Here is a 19,681-nt window from a genome sequence, read left to right as displayed (position 1 = left end):
AAATGTCATAGATAGCGCCAACCTGTTTTCCAAAAATCTTATGTTTTTTCTCTCCCATCAGCATCATATGAGTTTCCACTGCTTCATACACTCATCATCACTTGGTTTTGCCAGATTTCTGTTTTCAAATCTGGTGGAGTATAAATGTATCTTATTATCATTTGGTTTTGCATTTCTCTGATGACTAATAAGATTATGTCCCTTTTCATAGGTATATTAGCCATTTAAATGTCTTTTCTGAGAACTGCATGTTCAAGTTTTTTATCCGTTTTTTTCTATTCACTTTCTTTTTTCTTACTTATATGTAAAAACCTAACACATTCTGAATACACTTTCTTTGTCAGTTATACATGTTGCAAGTATGTGTTAAAAGCACACTACATATTGTCTTAGCCTCTGTCATTTTCTGGTGAACAACAGTGTTTAATTTAACATAGTCAAACTTATCAATCTTTCACTTTATGGTTATTAAAAAAAAAGTCCTTTCCTATCCTGAAGTTATTTTTGTTTACTTGAAGTTATTCTTTTGTTCCTAAAATTGTTACAGTTTTTCCTTTCACATTTCAGCTTTAACCCTCCCCAGAATTAATTTTTGTGCATGGCCTGATTTAAGAGTCCACTTCCATTTATTTTCCACATGGATATCCAATTGCCCTAGTGTCATTTCTTAAAAATTTCTTTTCCCCACTAATGTCTCATGCCACATTTGTTATGTATCAGGTGCCAGTCTCTGAGTGAGCCTGTTTCTGGGTCTCTTTAATCTGTTTCACTGGTCTATTTGCTTGTCCCTGTGCAAAAAGTGCATTGTCTTAATTACTGTCTTTATAATAAATTTGAATATACGGTAAAGCAAGTTCCCCCCAACATCCTTGTTCTCCAAGTGTCCTGTCTCCTTGGCCCCGTCTTATGTTTTAACTTAGACTACTTTCTCCAACTAGCAATTATGCAAAGAGGGGGTTGTTGTGCACTGGGCGCAACTGTAGGTAAACGTCTGCTGGTAGCAGATGAGTGCAGAAGTGAGTGATTAGGGTCCACAAAGATTTTGTTGATTTTTAGTCTAATAAATAAAGAAATGCATCAATGACTTCTCTTAAGAGTAAATTCTACCTATTAATAATGAAAATGAATTGGGGTGAGAAATTCCTTTTTTATCCATCTTACTTGATGCATTGGGCTGGATCTGATAAGCGAATGAAATTCAAGCAAAGGAAGAGACAAGGATGACTTTCACTTTTCTAAATCAGTGGTACACAGAGCTGGTACACAGTAGGTACCCAATAACTAAGAATTGCATGAATGAACAACCCTGTCATTATCTGAGTCAGAACTTAGAAAGAAGCTCTGATTAGGCTTCTAAAAAATTTACTAGTTAAGATAAGACAAAATATTCAGGACACTTCCATTAAAAAAAATGGTTTCCCTCACTCTACTTGTTCACCCACACCAAGGTGCCATCTTCTTTTACAAATATTGAATCAAGAATCTGTTTTCTCGCTAACTCTTCACTTTCGATCCTGTGAAATTTTGCTTTCACCCCTCTGCTTTTCCAGTCACTGCTGTCCCAAAGACTAATGATCTCCAAGTTGTCAAATTCAAAGCTTTTTCTCTGATGATCGTATCCTTTATCAAGGATGATAACTACTTATAACTCTATTGTCAACCACTTTTTTTTTTCATGAATATTTTGTCCTTGCTCAAAAAGGATTGCTAGTAATCACTGGGCACAGCTCAAACGCCAGCATCTCCATGGGACCCTCCCTGACCACCCTGTCTGGGGACGATCTCACCTTCCTTAGGACACCTGTGTATTTCACTGAGCCGTAATTTCCCAAGCCGTGATGCATGTTACACTGGTGTCCAGACACTCTATTAGTCAGTCTGTGAAAATCTCCAGCACCATGTAAGTTCAGAAGACTTTATACTGACACCCCTCATGCAGAGTGATAATACATATTAGCATGCTAAAGGTTTTGATAAATCCCATAGTAGAAAAGGCTGAGTTTAGTTCAGCATGTCTTGGATGTGTTTGGCATGGAATCCTTTGTACTCAAAATACCTGTTAACATCTCAAGACAACATGAATGATGTGTGTCAAATATGATTTAAGAAATGCTACTCAACTATTATATTTGACTATGATGCTGCCTTAAATTTTGGTTACTTGTATACACACATATCTCCTTCTTTACAAGTGCCCTCAAAGCTGAGATGTCATCCTATATACTTTGGTGTCCCCATGAAACCATGACTCCTTTCCAAAGACTTCTTAAAAAAAAATCCAGACACAGACACACAGACAAGGTTATGAGGCTATAGTCCTGGACATTATGAGAGATGACAATTCTGAATCTGAGGGATTTCATTTGCAATCCAGTAAGAGTTACTAGCTTAAGTTCATAGTGAAATGTTTAACTATCCTACTTGAATTGAAACTGAGAATAACCATGAAAGCCCAAACATGGTATTAAGCTGTGTCGAGACGGTTTAAGAAAAGAAAACACGGCGTAGTCAAATCACATTCCTGGGTGTGTGGCGTGTGGGTATGCAGTCCTCTGTCCAGATGAGTGTGCCGTATAAAAACGGCCTGTTGATCGTGTGCATAAGAAACCCTTGGGAGACTTTGTTAAAGTGCAGATGCCTGAGCCCTATTACAGATCCATTGGGTTATTTGGGACTTGGACCCCAGGGTATCTGCAAATTTATTTTAATAAAATTCCTAAATTATGTGATGCACATTGAAGTTCGAGAACAACTTCTCTAAATGTATAAGGTTTGGCATGGTCAAAGGAAATACTTCTCACTTTACATTTTGAAAAAGCAGTTGCCTTTGGAAACAACATATTTATTCCAATGACGTTGCTGTTTCTCAGTCCAAACATTTTTTGTGACTACGCCTTTGTGTTGCCATAACGGCCTCTAAAACATTCTTTGGTGTCTACTCAGTGCTGCAAATCTGTATACTTTCAAAGAATGGATTTGAATGTTAGCAACAGTCACAACCACTTAGAAGCACATGAATGAGGTTAATGACCAAGCAGGTTTGTAATAAGGCTGGTGTCCTAAAAATGGTGTGATTATGAGCCAATTAAACTAATTTTCTTGGGTGGCTTTCATAAAATACGAAGATAAGTTTAACAAAAGTTACGCGTATTTTCAAAATCACTATATTTATTTTTAATGAAAATTGTTAAAATATTACATTTGGCTTATAGGAACAAAGATTCAAAATGTTGTTTCTAAACATTCCTGAAAATACATTTATGCATTGCTCTTGTACCAGAAACACAGACCTATGGATATTAACTCAACATGATGCCTCAAATTTCATCCATGTTAATGACTGCTTAGAACAGATATTTTCAGATCAAGGTTTAAGAGTATAAAGTCAAGAGAGCTAGAAACCAGACTGGAAGGGGCCCATGAGGACAGCATTCTCAAATTTTGAATAATGCTTTCATTCATCTTGATCAGAGGCAAATCCACTATTTTAAATGTCAACTCTTTTTGTCCTGATTTCTGTTTTGACTTCAGGTTCTGCCTTAGGTTCTTGGTTTCTGAGCTGAACAACTCATCACAGATTCACATTTTCCTGGCACTGAGGAGGGAAGAGTAATGGCCAGTCATCAGCAAATCAGTAGAGATGGTCCCTGACTTACGATGGTTCAACTTAGGATTTTTTGACTTTACGATGCTGTGAAAGGGATACACATTCAGTAGGAACTGCACTTTGAACTTTGATCTTTTCCCAGACTAGTGATATGAGATACCATCCTCTCTCACGGTACTGAGCAGCAGCACTGAGCCCCGGCTCCCAGTCTGCCAACGCAATCAGGAGGGGGAACCACCAGTATACTTACAACCACTCTACACCTATACAGCCATTCTGTTTTTCACCTTCAGTACATCATCCAATAAATTACATGAGATATTCAACACTTTATTATAAAATAAGCTTGTGTTAGATGATTTTGCCCTACTGTAGGCTAATGTAAGTGTTCTGAACGTGTTTAAGGTAGGCAAGGCTAAGCTATGATATTTGGTAAGCTGTGTGTATTAAATGCATTTTCAGCTCACAATATTTTCAACTTACAATGAGTTTATTGAGACATAACCCTATCATAAGTCAAGGGAGATCTACATATGACTTGTTATATTTATGGATTAAATGTCACTGCAATTTTCAAGGGCTCTTGTGATTTAAATAAGTTCAGAAAAACAATCTCGATACTATAGAAACAACAACAAAAAAAACCCCTCAAAACAGGGTTCCCTCAGCTAAATTTTCTTTAAAAAAAAATCTTACTGAGAGTCACTTAAATTTTCTAAGCCTTAGTTTTGTCCTCTATAAACTATCTAGAATAGTGAGTTTGACTTCAAGGAGTTCTTGAAAGTAGTAACTAAGATAATTCAAGTAAAAAACTTAGTACAGTATGTAACACATTAAGTACTCAAAAATGTCACCTGTTGCTACTATTATGATGTAAAGCAACCAGCACAGTACTTGGCATATGTGGTTGAATAAACGAAATGGTATCTATTAATATTGTTATTATTATTTTTTAAACTTACTGATGCAATAGAAAGATACTTCAATAAAAAAAATTTAATTGACTCAATGATCAGACATCCCAGAGAAGACATAAGGTCAAATCTTTAGTTTTTGGACGTGTATTTTATATTCTACTTAAATATTATTAAAAGCACAAATTCCTATATTGAGCTAGACCTTCTGATTGAAATAAGACCTTATGTAAAAAAAAGTCACTAAATACTGAGATTTGTTAAGACTTAAGTCAAGTACTTTCTCACTAGGGAAAAGGCAATCAAAGAATTAAGCTGAGGCCCTTATGCATTTAATAAATGTTTACAAAAGCTAAAACATGTGCAGTTTATTCACAACTAGTAAAAATAACCTAAGGTGAAGAAAGATGACCCAGGCATCCTACAGTCCAAGCCAGACCCACTTTTTAAATTCTAAGTTGATGGTCAAAAATTGTTTAGCAAACTCATTTCTACTTTTTCCCTTAAAAAAAAAAATACTGTGCCCTGCTGTACTTCTTGGCTCTTACCAGAGCAGAACAACAAAACTGCCAAGATATCAAGAGATGGGTGGCTCTCAGGGGTACTTCTTGTCAAGCAGGAAGTGCCAGAAATCTTGTCGAATGTCCAATACAAATTTTCTTTTGTGGACTCTAGAGGTTTGCATCTGGACACACATCTGCATTTTCTGAGTGCTGGGCCAAACCAAAACGTTCAGTTTATCCATTGCTAATAAACATGTCAGCAGTCTCCTTGTTCTCACATCTGTTGTGAAAAATGTTATCTTTCCTGAAGTGTATTTATTTTGTCTTTAATACCAGCTTTCATGGATTACAAAACAGAGATGTGCCTTCACTTAACAAACTCAATAGCATATGCTGGAAGGTGCCCCACAGGAGTGATGAGATAAATTAAAGATGTCTATTATATCTGGGTCCTGAAAAGGAAACCCAATGTAAAGAATGATGGTGACTCTCAGGAAAGCCATGCCAACGGAAACAACTTGCCCATTAATCAAGTTCATCTGAAAATCTATTTAAGACACTCTATGCATCACAGGAGTTCAACAGAAAAGTTTTGAAAATCTATTATCAACTGATTCATTATAAAGGCTGTCTTCAGTCAAGCTGATGACTTTCTTTCCTGAGGAAACAACTGCCAACCGCTGGCTTCTCATTCTATGTTCTCCAGAATACCTGCCCTGCCCACTTTACTGTGATTGGCATTGTTAGAAGATCTAACGAGGTTTGGTTTATTAAGATGCTTTAAAAAGAAAACTTTAAATTATTATACAAATGGTAAATAATCGCCAACATTTTCTCCCCTTTCTATTCTTTCATTTTATTTCATAGTCAAGGGTCCATTTGCCAAGGTTCCATCCCACCCTCAGCAACTCTCTCTGCCTTCCATCACCACTATCCCACCCTCTCAAAATATCTAATCATTAGGGAGAGGTCATGTCTCTCACGCAGGTGAAGAATAGCATATCTGGAAATTCACCAGCATGTAGTTTAAGGAAGAAAGTAGAAAAGTCCTGGTAACAAGTATATGTTATATTTGAGTGATTAGAGCTATCAGAGTTGTACTGTGTCCTCTTCAGACTCTTCCTCTGAGGTCATGGATATTTCTAGTACCTCACAACACTCTCTGAGATCCAAAGCCATTTTCTGCCCAGCTGGCCGCTAGCCAACTTCTGCTAAACTCAGGGAGGGGTTAGGGTGGAATTCCTCAATCTGCCACTGTGTCCCTTCAGTCCTATAACAGAAACCAGCAAATGGTATACTCACATAGAAAGTTCTTTACGAAAGGGTTAGGTCAATGTCAGAAAGAAATGTACCATGGAATTAGCTAATAAAATAAAAACTAAAAGATTTAAATAAAGAGGATCAAAAAGCTAAAATTAGTTTTTAAAAATGCTCAATTTCATTAGTAACTAGGGAAATGCGTATTTCATAACACTGTAAATGAGATAAAATTTCACACATACACAAAATTAGCAAAACAACAAAAGAAGTTGGACAAATCCAAGTGTTGTTGAGAATGTGAAGTAAATGGAAATATAAATTGGTATTATCGTTTTAGGAAATAACTCAATATTTCTACTGATGTTGGAAGTACTTGTAGCCTATGACCTAGGAACTTTCCTCTTAATGTTACAACCTACTAAAACTCTTTAATAAATAAACCAAGATATATGCATAAATGTATCCCTAACAGCTATTTTTATAATAGGAAATAACTGGAAATAACCCAAGTATCTGTCACTCAAAAGTAGAAAGGATGGATAAATTGTGGTATAGTTATATAATGGAATGTCTTACAGCAATGAAACCTAGTTAAATGCCATGCATTGATAAGAATCAGTTTTAAAAATATAAGCCAGAAAAGTAAGCCACAGAAACTACATACATATGATGTTACATTTGTAACCCTCAACAAAAGCAAAGCTCAACATCTCTTAAGGGTGTATGCATACGTGGTAAAATCATGTAAAAAATGGAATAACAAACATTTTGAAAGGGTAGGAAGGTACATGTGATCAGGAGTACACAAGGGCTTCAACAAAATTAACCATATCATTTCTTGAGCTTGATAGTGTATACACATGTTAATGTTATTATCATTTTTAAAAACTGCACACAGTGAACATATTCAAGAGTATTAGAAATGAACTAAGTTGATCGACATGCATAGTTTTGTATCCATTTATTTCAGATGTAATAAAAATAGAAAGTAAGAAAAGAGAAAAAGTGTCAAGAATTTAAGATGTATTAATGGAAAGATGACACTAAACTCAGGGGAACTTGACAGGGTATTGTGCACAGGGACTCAATAAACAAACATGCCAACCAAGACCAAAGGCAATGAAGAGGTGACAATGAAAGTGTCGGATTACGTAGGCTTGTCAAAGAGCAATTTTGATTTGGAGTCAAAAGGGTGCTGAATATGGAGCCAAGACAGAACTATCTAAAGAGAGCTGAAGTGGGTAAGCAGACTTAGACTAAAGGTAGAGTGAATGCAGGGGTTGTGGGGAGCAGTGAGGAAGACAAAGACTTAACAGGAGAAATGGGCATCGTTAAAGGGAAGTTGGGAACTCGTCCTGTGGGAAAGCTGCACCGAAACTATGTTGCCTCTGAAGAATCTACCACAAGCATTTCTATTTATACGCGATCAAATTTTCTGTTTATGTGGCTCTGGAGTGAATAGAACACATTCTCAAGATAGCCTTTTATAGGGATGAAGTAAATGGACTAGGGGTGATATGTGAGCTTCCTCTTCCGGAAGGAGTAAGATGATCTTCTGTAAGGTTTCAAAGGACAGCAGAGGGGCACTTGCTAGATCACCCAAGAGGGAAAAAAAAAAAGGTGACTGGATCACAATCAGAATATCTGCATTTAATGTTTTCAAACAACTATCTAATTGGGTGTGAAGATTGGCTGAGACACCAAACAGATGACCTGGGGAAGCCACAGTCTTTCTCTGTGCTCCAACGTTTTCATCTGTAAGATAGAGAGGTGGGCCTCTGCTTTCTTCAACATTTTCTAGCCCTAACATGGGACAATGTTAAAATTCATAAATCTGATGGTTCAATTTTAATTGAAGTTTCTCTGCTCAGATAATTTTCTAAATACCCAAAGAGAAAAATGTCCACAAAGACTTTTTCTCCTCTCATTTTGGCTTAGTGAGACCTGTTCTCTACAGGTACTAGCCACTCGCTGGGCAATCACCTTCTTGCTCTGAAGTCCTGTCCATCTCTGCACATAATTGGACATGGGACGCTTTATTCCTAATATATTTGTGTGGACCTGGCACACTAGTGGCTCAGCCTGGAATGGCCCTTCATCTAGATAGTGCATTGCAAAGTTAAAGGCAACAGAGGTTTTTTGGTTTTAGTTAAAGAATGCCTGAAGGTAAGGGTATCCCATTATTTCCCCTTTTTCACCTCATGGAATTTTTGTTTTTATGGCCTTCAAAAATGAAACAATTTTTATCTTGAAAGCAAATATTTCTCCTGCTCTTAAAATGCCAGCATTTGAAAAGCAATATATATTGGCAAATAACGTGGGAAATAGACATGCAGAACACTTAATAATGACTGAGGACATAAAGCATTTTTCTTCTGTTGTTATGTGACAGCTGGATGAGTTTCAACTTCCTGCTCACTGCACAGGCTCTAAACTTCCAATTCTGGGACTTTTCTTTTTCTTTCTCTTCCCTGCCTCCCCATTCCCTTCTTGCCTCCTCCTTCCTCTTTGGGAAAACACAAATGGTTTCGATTACATAATAGCTGCAAACTTTATATCTCCCACTTCAATTGTTACACATCATAAACAGAAGAGTGAACTTCAGACTCCATTAAGACAAAGGTTGGGCTGGATGGTTGGGAGGCCTTGCATGTTAGCGTGGTTTAAATAAAATGTTTCTTTAGGAAAAAGAAATGCACTGGACCTGGCTAAAAACGATGCTCTGACCACTAAACAGTCAGAATCTTCATTCTATTCAAGACAAGAATGAAGCCTGGAGACCAGGACCAACACAGCCCCAACAGAAGTTGCTCAACCCAATGGGAGATCTAATATGTGAGGGCCAAAAAATATTTTTTTTAAGTTAAGCAAAGATAGTCAGAACTTGTATAAAAACACTGTGCAATGTGTTTGAATCTATTGATTCTGATTCTCTATTCTGGAGTTTTCTCTTGAATTTTCTTTTACAAGTGAAGTTCTATTACTGTCATAGTGCTCAGCTAAACACATTGGAAACAGGAAGAGCAATACAGTGATTTTTATTCTTAATCTCTTACTTCTGAGTACATCTAATTCATTATAATACAATTTTTATTGAGCCCCTGCTAGTAACAGGCAGTATTTTAGGTGCTGGAGTTACATCATTAAGAAGGCAGGCAGGATCTCTCTGCTTTTGGAGTCTCCATTCTAAGCAGGAAAGGCAAACAAACATATGGGAGAATGAGATGATTTCAGATAATGGTGAAGGTTATGCAGAAATAAATAGGCTAAAAGCAGTTGGTGGAGGAACAGATCTCAGATAGGATGGTCAGGGCCAGAGTCTCTGACTTTGATCTGAGGGCGCAATGAGAAGATTATGGTGAACAGGTGAAAGAATTTCTCAGCATGAGGATGGGCAGTACAAAATTTCTAAGAGGAGAAGATGCCACTGATTTGTTCTAGGAACAGATCAAAGGCCAAGAGGGCTAGAACAAGAAGGGGAGTGGCAAGGGATGATATCAGAAAAGTAGACAGTGTTATGAATTGAATGATGTCCCCTAAGAAGGTGGTGAAATCTTAACTTCCAGTGCTTGTGAGTGGATCTTATTTGGAAATAGGGGTTTTGCATATGATTAAGTTAACATGAGGTCATGAAGTTAGGCTCTTATCCAATATGACTTTGTCCTTATAAAAAGAGGAGATTTGGATATGGGAATAGACACACGCAGGGAGAGTACACCATGCGAAGATGAAGGCAGAGATTGGGGTACTGCATCTACAGGGCAAGGAGCACCAAAGATTGCCAGCAAACCAGAAGTTAGAAGGAAAGCATAGAACAGAGATCCCTCATGCCTGTCAGAAGGAACCAACCCTGTTGACATATTAATTTCAGATTTCTAGTCTCCATAACTGTGAGGTAATAAATTTCTCCCGTCTAAGCCACCCAGTTTGTGACACTTTATTACAGCTGTCCTGGGAAACTAACAGAAGCAGAAACAGATGCCCTGGACATTCATGTTTCAGTCTAAGTGCAATGAGAAGATACTGAAAAGTGTTAAGTATGATCTGATGGACACCTTTAAAAATATTGTATCGATGTTGCCATCTGGTCATGGCAGTTCGACCATAGAAAGCTTGATGCTTTCCCCAAAAGAAGCTCAATAGAACTTTACACAGCCATTAGAGAGCAACCAATCATATTTGGGATAGTTGTCTCAATTTTAAAGCATAACCATTTACCATTCTTAATCTTTAAAAGCAACTCTTTGGTAAATTTTGAATATTCTGTTTGATTATGTCGTATGTAACTTAACTCTTTATGATTCAGAAATATCCATTTCAGTTTATAAACCATTTATTGCTTTGAATGTGAGGTGATGTGCAAGGCATTGAAGTATAAAAATGATGGAGATTGTGCTCTTGAATTTATAATCTGATGAAGAAGACAGATACATAAAGAGGTAATAATCTTTGAGAGTAAACAATAAGGAAAGGCGTTTATAGGGCTCTATAGGAGCACAGTGAAGTATTCAGTGGTGTTTTCTTGGAGCTGTTGCTCAAGTCAAATATTGAAAGTAAATGACAATTGGCCACATGAAGAAAGGAGGGGTATGTGTTCCAGGAAAAAGGAAGAGTCCAGCAAACCCATATAGTTTCCAGCTAAGTTTCAGCAGACTGGCAACCCTAGAAGTAAGAGTGATGACAAAAGTGTGAGGGTAAGAGAGGGGCCTGGTCATGGAGGCCCTTGGATGGCCAGCCAAGGCCCTTCTACTACTCTGTAGGCAATGGCGATCAACTGGGGAGATGTAAATAAGAGCTAAGATGTGCATTTCAGCAGACGTATCAGTCAGAGTACTTTGGTTGTAAGCAACTGAAACTGACCCAACTAAGAAGGAATTTTTTTGCAAAACTTCAAAGAATTATAGAATTGAAAGGAAAGCTTAATCATTTCTGTACTAAGATAATAGCTTCTCAGCTTATCTCCCTGCACTCTTATGCCAAAGGGTGACAGAACCCTTTGCCATGGCTTTGTGCTGAGGGTTTTCCTACAAGGGACCATGAGTCATTCTAGTGACCCATGAGCAATGGAAATCACTTGGTGTATGAACTCCCCTCTAGAGCTTGCTCATATTGGGAAATGAATGGGAGTGAGAAAGTAATTTGAGAGGCTCTGCTTACTACAACAAATGCTCAAGTTGACTGGGGTGCAATCAAGACCACTTACTACCCACAAGGAGACAATCAGAGAGGTTTAAACCAACTGTTCAATACATGGGGGACCCACAAGACTGGATAAGAAGCAATAAAGACAATAGGTAGAATTTTTTTCCCTCTGTCAGTGATGTCCCTTGGATAATGATAGAGTCTTTGTCGTTTGTTTTTAATGTTTGAACAGAAACCAACTTATCAGCTCTCTAACCCCAAGTACAAAATGTAGGAGGATCTGTCAAGATAGACGTCAACAGCAATTCCCTAACAAAACTTAATGGAAGCTGCTTTTGAGTCTTTAGGGCCCAGGGAAAGAAAGTTGAACAGAGAAGGGAAATGACAGGCTAGATGTAAGGTAAACTGCCCATTCACCAAAGGTCTTCACTCCAGTTCAATAGCCATTGAAAAGGACAATATGCTTAGGAAATATCTAAAGGTGTGTAGAGAGTCAGACAAATTGGAGGAGTCATCTTTAATTGGAGAAGGGACTCTCAATACAAGTGAGAAATTTGGGGAACCGAAGTTGACCCCCAAAGATGTAAGATATGTCATTGATACCCACGCTCACTTATATATCTTTAAAGAGCTCGTGACATTTCCTTTAAGGCATCCCTTTGCCAGTGGCAGTTAGCTCCCTGGGATACCCAGCTCTGGACAGATACTTTGGTTTCTGAGGTAGGTTAATGATCATCTTCTATGCTTCTTAAAAAAAGACCCTGAGGAGAGGGTCCTCATTTTTATAGAAGTTCAGATATTTTATGGATGACTAAGGGAGTCAGCAGAAAGCCTACCGACCTCCTTCAGGTGCAATTCAACCACGGTGTTTCTGAGGTCTGGGCTCTACCTGGTGGGCCATCAATTCTTCATGGAAGAAAAATATCTAAAAGGAGATGGCTTTGTTTAGTTTTGTTACACTGAGGTCCTCAAGTGGTAGGAAGGGACTTAAAGAAGAGACTGAGGGAAGGAAAAGAGAAAAAAATTCATCAAGGGAGTCAGATGCCTGCAGCTCATCCTGAAATGAGTATCATGGGTGACGGGCACGCCTGTTAAAGCTTGGGTCCAAATCAACTCTGTAATATCAGCTTATAGATATTCTGTAATTCTGTAGAAACGACAAGGACTAGAGGAATGGTGGCCTGACCTTTTTGGCAGGAGCCAGGGCAGGGGTGGTGGTGGTGGTTCATTTTTCCTAGCAGCTCTTTAACCAGTTTCCCTTTTCTATCGAATCTGTTGCAGAGCATGAGGTTGGGAAGGGAGAATCACTTGCTCTATTTGAGACTCATTACTGTAGTGAGCCTCTGTGTTTGAGGGATGATATCAAATACGGCATATACACTGGAGAGAAAAAAAAAGGGGGTTTTGAGTCAATAGGGACTATTCAAACCCTCCGAGCACCTGCTATACTGCTTTCAAACATCACCTGTCTCAAGATTTGCATAGGTGGAATAATGGGACAATATTTACCTTTCCCTGTGGAACAACCAGAGTAACCAGACAAAGTATATAAAACAAGGATTTTCAATACACTGGTTATTAGGCAACAGAGGGCAATGATCCCTGAGAAACAGAAAGTGGACAAAGTAAGCCCTATTATTATCTCTAATTTATGCCTTGTGAGAGTTTCCTGGCCATAGCACGTGGAGAGGGAGTCCAGGTAGGGGCTAGGAGACTCCTTGAGTTGAGGAAATAGAGCTGAGAGTCCAGGGAGACCAAGGCAGCTGGTGGTCACAAGACAGTGAACCAGAGAGCACAGAGTTGCACGGAGAAAGAACAGAGTTGTCCAGAGACTTTCAAAGTGTCCCCCTTTGATACTCAGCAGAGTACTGATCAGTGCATGCATATAAAGGAACCATTTGAGCCAAGGAAAGAACTGCATGAAGAGTTTAGTGGTAATAGTACCGTCAATCACATTGGGCCAGAAAGAGTGTCTGTTCTCATCACCTTTAGAAAGCTTCATATAATTCACAGTGAATTGGGAACAGTATCCAGAAGGGTCTTGTCACAGTAGTGGGGAATAATTAGTCTTACATCAAGTACTCTGGTCCTGTAGAGCAAGCATTAAAGTGGTTCCCCACAAGATCAAACTGTTTCTAAGTAACTGCATTGCAGAAGAAAGCACAAGATCTATAGGAATACAAAAAGAGCCAGTACCTCCAAATGTAAAATTTAAAATGTCTGGCACCCAATCAAAAATTACCAGGCATGCAAAGAAGCAGGAAAGCACAAACCATAATGAGGCGAGAAGGCAATCTATTGAAACTGACACAGAACTGACACAGATGTTTGAATTAGCCAACAAGGATATAAAAATGGTTATTGTAACTGTATTCCATATGTTCAAAAGTTATGTAGAAACATAAAAGAAATTTTCAAAAAACAAATCAAACTTCTAGTGATGAAAACAAAAAAGTCTGAGATGAAAAAATACACTGGATGGGATGAACAGCAGATAGGATCTTACAGAAGGAAAGATATGTGAACTCAAAAATAAAGCAATAGAAGCTGTCCAAGATAAAGCACACAGAGGAAAAAAAAAAGAATTAAAAAAATAAGTAAAATGGCACTGGTGAGCTGTGGGGCAACTTTAATCAACCTAACATAGGTGTATCTAAAAGACATGTGGAGAGACAGAAAAAGTACTTAAAGGGGAAATGGCCACTTTAAAAACATTGATGGAAACTACAAACTCAAAGATCTAAAAAGCTCAATTAATTCCAAGCAGAAGAAATAGGAAGAAAACTATGCCTATCAAGTTCAGTCATAATCTTCACGGAAAGATTTTAACTAAAATTCAACTCCTTTGTTAGATTTAAGGCTATTCACATTATTTCTTTTTGAGTGCGCTTTGCCCATTTGTGCCTTTCAAAGAACTGGTCCATTTCCTTTAAGTTGTTGACTTGGTGAATTATATCAAATATTAAAGGAAGAAATAATACCAATTCTACACAGACTCTTTCACAAAACTGAAGAGAATACTTCACAAATTATTATTTGGTTCCAGTACTACTTAAACACCAAACCAGAAAAAAGACATTAGAAGCAAAGGGAGTGATAGATGAATATCATTTATGAACAAAGATGCAAAAATTCTAAACAATATTTTATCCAAGCAAATGAAACTAAACCAAAAAAAGGATAATATATCATTAACAAGTGGAGTTTGTTCCATGAATACAAGGTGGGTTTAACATATAAAATCAATTAATGCAATTTACCATATTAAACTATAAAAAGAAAAACTACATGACAATCTCATTACATGCAGGAAAAGCACTTGACAAAATCAGTATCTATTCTTGGTCAAAACTCTCAGTAAGCTAATAATAGGAGGGAAATTTTTCAAAATGATGGTCATCTCTGAAAGACCTATGGGTAACATCATCTTTTATGGTAAAAGTCTAAGTGTCTTCTCCCTAAGTTCAAGAATAAGACAAAAATGCTTCCTCTACCACTCCTGTTCATCATTAAACTAGAGGTTCTAGCCAGTAAAATGTGGTAAGAATGATAAATAAAAGGCATCCAGATTGGAAAGGAAGAAATAAAACTATATTCACAGATAACATATTCTCCATGTGGACAAACCAATGGAATCTATGAAAAAGCTACTAGAATGAATAGCTGAGTTTAGCAAGCTTACAGGATACAAGATCAACAAACACAAATCAAGTTGATTTGTATGTGCTAGAAACAAAAGATCAGAAATTAAAATTTTTGAAATAAATAATTCATAATTGCATAAGAAAGTGTGAACAACTTAGGGACAAAACTGACAAAAGACTTACAAAATCTGTATGCTAAAAACTGCAAAACATTGCTGAGAGAAATGAAAGAAAATCTAAGTAAATGCAGTGGTATATTGTGTTTGGAGGTAGAGATATTCAATAGTTAAGATGTCAGCTCTCCCCAAATTGATCTATAGACTCGGCAGATTCAGAATCCCAGAAGACTTCTGTTTTAAAGAAATTGGCAAGTTTGTTGTAAAATTCACATGAAATTCAAAGAACATAAAATAACCAAGACACCTTTGGAAGAAAAAGAAAAAATTGATAAATTGTACTTCATTAGAATTAAATACTTCTACTCTTTGAAAGACACTGTTAAGAAGAAGAGAAGGCAAGCCACAGACTAGGAGAAAATATTTGCAAATCATAAATCTCATAAAGAACTTGTATTGAGAATTTATAAAGTACATTTAAGTTCAGTAATCAGAAAACAAACAACCCAATTTAAAAAATGAGCAAAAGATTTGAACAGGCACTTCACCAAAATATGCATATGGCAAATAGGCACATGAAAAGATACTCAATATCACTAGTCATTAGGGAAATGCAAAGTAACATCATATTACTACACATCTGTTAGAATGGCTGAAACTAAAAAGAATGATCATACCAAGAATTGATGAGGTGGTGGAGCAACTGAAACTACTGGTGGATATGCAAATGTGGAACCACTTTAGAAGACAGTTTGGCAGCTTGTTAAAAAAGTTAGACATACACCTACCATTATCCTGCCCTTCTACTCCTTGGCAGAAATGAAAACATATAGAGACTTTTATACAAATATTCATAGCTTTATTTGTAATAGTCAAAACTAGGAAACAACCCAAATACCCAACAGGTGACTCAACAAACAATGTGTGTTACAGCCATACAATGGAATATTACTGAGAAATAAAAAGAAATGGACTCCTAGTGTAACAGCTCTTTTAGAATTTGTCTAGCAGGCTTTCCGGTCCGCACCGGAAAGCCCCCGCGAAAAAAAAAAAAAAGAAATGGACTCTTGATAAATGCAACAGCAAGATCAAACATCAACGTACCATGCTGAAAGGAGCCGAACAATAAGAACAGTATGTTCTGCGCAATTACATTTATATACGACCCCAGAAAATCCAAACCAATTTAAAGTAATAGAACAAAGCCACTGGGTTGCTACGGAAAAGAAGGGAGGAAGGAGGAGAGATTGCCAAGGGGCAAGAGGATATTTTTGTGGGTGATGGATATGCTTGATTAAACTTTCCAATGATTTCATGTGTCTATCCCTATGCCAAAACCTGTCAAGTCATACACTTTAAATACATGCAGTTTATTGTGTCAATTTTTCTCAATAAAGTCTTTTTAAAAAACATTGTCTATCTCTTTCAATTTTACCTGCCTTTTTTACTGCCCCAATTGATTCTTAATTAAACATTTGCTTTCTGTTCTCTAATTTCTCTTAGAAAGTCTCAGAGACTTACCTTTTGTTTGAAATTCTAAAAAAGGAATGACCCCAGCTCACAAAAGCCTGAGGGATGTCAGTGTCAGTGCCACTTAGTTGTTGATAAAGATAGTCTAGCTTTTATGTTTCATATAGTTTTTATATCAAGCTATAAATCAATCACTATAGAAATTATGGTGGGAGTATATCTCTCTAGACGTAAGAGAGTCATCAAATTACACCAGCTATGTACCTGGAAGACAAGAAGCTTTCTACAAATTATTTTAATTCACTAATTTATTCTTTCAAACAAGGGATAACTATTGTGTTCTCACTACATTCTAGTGAGAACTATCCTCAATGTTTAGTCCCTAGTAAAACTTCTTTCATATAGGTATTTATTATCATGAATTTACAGGTCAGCAAAGTGAGGATCAGAGTGGTTAAATACTTGCCCAATTTAATTTATTTGGACACAAAAAAGTCTTAGAGAAGTAATTTAGAAAAGTAATTTTTTTTCTATACAAACAAGAAAATTTTAAAAAGTTATTTATCTTGGTCATCTATGGGTCCTTCTCTGGTTCACTGACTAAAAAAAGAAGAGCATTTGTCAATTGCATATTCAGACACAGACACACACACAAACACACGCACACACACACACACACATACACACACGAGTTCTTGGAAGGTCTTTGCAATATGCTTTTGAGCTCTGTCATTTCATCCCCAGGCCTGTTTTCATTCATTTCAGTCTCTGTAGTGTCAAGGTTGTTCTAGCTTGAAACCCACCCCTGTGAGGTGAGGAGCCCAAAGACACAGAGGGGATTAGTGAGCAAATGTCAATAATATACTTCAAAGGAACTGGGATAATATAAATTGAAAGTTGTTATTCTTCCTGTAATAGAAGCATTGGTTGAAATGTTGAATTTCCTTCAATGAAAAGTTTTAATACCTTTCACTGGTAAAATGGGTCACTGCCAAAGAAATCTAAATAACTAGTTGTTTGGTGTATGGTAAGAATTTCTACAATAACACCTGAACAGCAGGGGATGCAGGTATTTTTCAAAGTAAAATAGGACTGGAAGCAAAGAGGTCATGCACCTTGCAGTAAGGTGAGCCATCATTTATGCCCCATGGGCTGTTCAAAGGGGCAGAGCAGATGTAAAAAAAAGGGAAGCTGGAATGGAGCCATATAACACATGCCTTTGTTTCATTCATGGAGCAGACGGAACACAGAGCAGATGGTCCCCTACTTTGATGAATGATTGGAAGGGAAGCCCATGGATGTGATAGAGCACAGGAGAGCACAAAGTGCTTTTAGGGACCATGTGTCGAGGAGAACTCCAGATGGAGTGACTAGCTCCCTCTCCTCACCCTCAGATCAAAATCCATTAAGAAATGGCAACTGGAGAGGATGGTGAGTAGAGAGACAAACAGGATCAAATGGTGCATAGCATGGGAATGAATGTCCTCTTCTTCATCAAGCTTCCGTTGTTTTCTTTTCAGAGTCTTTGCTCTCATCCTTTCTTCTCTCTGCAAACCCCTGCTCCTCCTGCACAGTCTGAACTTACCTGTCCAGGACTCTGATCAAATTCCACAGCTCTCTAGTTTTCCTAGCCCAGAGTGATTGTTCCTTCTTAAATCTGTATCAGCCATTGTGGTTTTAGTTAATAATAAATGCAGTATTTCATATTCTTTTTATAGATAAAGAAACCTCTGGCTGTAGGTAACGAGGTCTAAGACAATTTTTAAATCCATTAAACTATTCCTTCTTAGCACAGTGCCAAGAATGCAGTCTGACAATTACCTCCACTTAGCTTCACTCAGCAAGCACATTCTCTCCGCATATCTGCTAGCAACCCAGGTAAATGTGCTCCCATCTTGGAGACCTCAGAGAACAGATTAGTTGCAGGGAAAGATGATGACTGACCTTTCTTAGATCATGTGCCCAGTCTTGACCCAATCACTGTAACCAATGGATGTAGATCTGAGACACCCACCTTTCCACCCTGTGGCCAGGGGAGTAAGACTGTAACAAGAGAAGAGGGAAAGAAAGCTTATTGTTCCAACAAGATAATAACTTTCACAGTCCAGTACAAATGTGGCATGTGTTGCTGAATGATGATAGGAGAGACCAAATAGCGAGGGAATTGTGAAATTGTTGAAAGGAAGGAAGCATTTTTACTTACATGTCTTTATCAAAATACCTTCTTTTGAGCCAGGCTGGGGACACTGCATTATTTGTTTCCAGGATTCCACTACATTTTGAGGGCTATCAAATTTCCCAAGATTCTGTGAGGCAAGTGAGTCTCTAGGTTATCTTGAAACCCCTAGAATTCAAGCCTATTAAGGAAGAAGATGGGGCAATTCTGTTAGTCATGCCTGACAACAGAAAGAAATCTATTTTATTATCTGGAAGCTGCCGGAAGTCCCATAGAACTGACACAGGTCACATGAAGAGCACTAAGGAAAGAAATATCATCCCATTTGAATTATTGTACCAATTTCATGTCTGCTGAAGAAAGTGTAAAAATAGATCCAAGGCAGTCTTACTTTCCTTTGTTCTCATTCCTTGAAGGTTTTTTTTGTTTGTTTTGTTTCGTTTTGCCACCATTACATTAAAAGATGGTAAAAAGTCTAGAGAAAGTATAAATTGTTTCAAAAATATTAAGATAGTTCAACTGTAAAGTTTATTTTTGCAAAGATAAAAGCCAAGCCAAGCTGACTGAAGATTATTGTGGGGAACACTAAAACATTTATGGTGCATGACTGTAATTTGTATCTGAAAAGTGAGCATCTGACCATGTTAGTTTCTAAGCATATGCAAACGTCACTGAAGAAATAATTAAGAAAAAATTCTGTTTTGCATTCCACTGGAGATTTACTTTCTGCTTTGGAGAAGTACCCTAGCTATAGAGTACAGGCCCTCCATTGTTACTCGGCTTCTTGGCTAGAAACCTCTAGCTCAGACTAAATCCATCTTTAACCATGCTATAAGCACGGACCCAACC

The 19,681-nt window shown here is 37.5% G+C and overlaps 1 non-coding gene across 1 annotated transcript; it reads left to right on the top strand.

Annotated features, from left to right (window-relative positions):
- The first annotated feature begins 16,163 nt into the window (after positions 1–16,163).
- On the top strand, positions 16,164–16,225 carry LOC116284837 (U7 small nuclear RNA). Its single transcript, XR_004194497.1, has one exon. It is a non-coding gene; the product is annotated as a U7 small nuclear RNA (small nuclear RNA).
- Positions 16,226–19,681: the final 3,456 nt, after the last annotated feature.

Source organism: Vicugna pacos, chromosome 21 (assembly GCF_048564905.1).
Source record: "Vicugna pacos chromosome 21, VicPac4, whole genome shotgun sequence".
Classification (NCBI taxonomy): domain Eukaryota; kingdom Metazoa; phylum Chordata; class Mammalia; order Artiodactyla; family Camelidae; genus Vicugna; species Vicugna pacos.
Note: the sequence above shows the minus strand (reverse complement) of the source record. Positions and strands in the feature narration are given on the sequence as shown.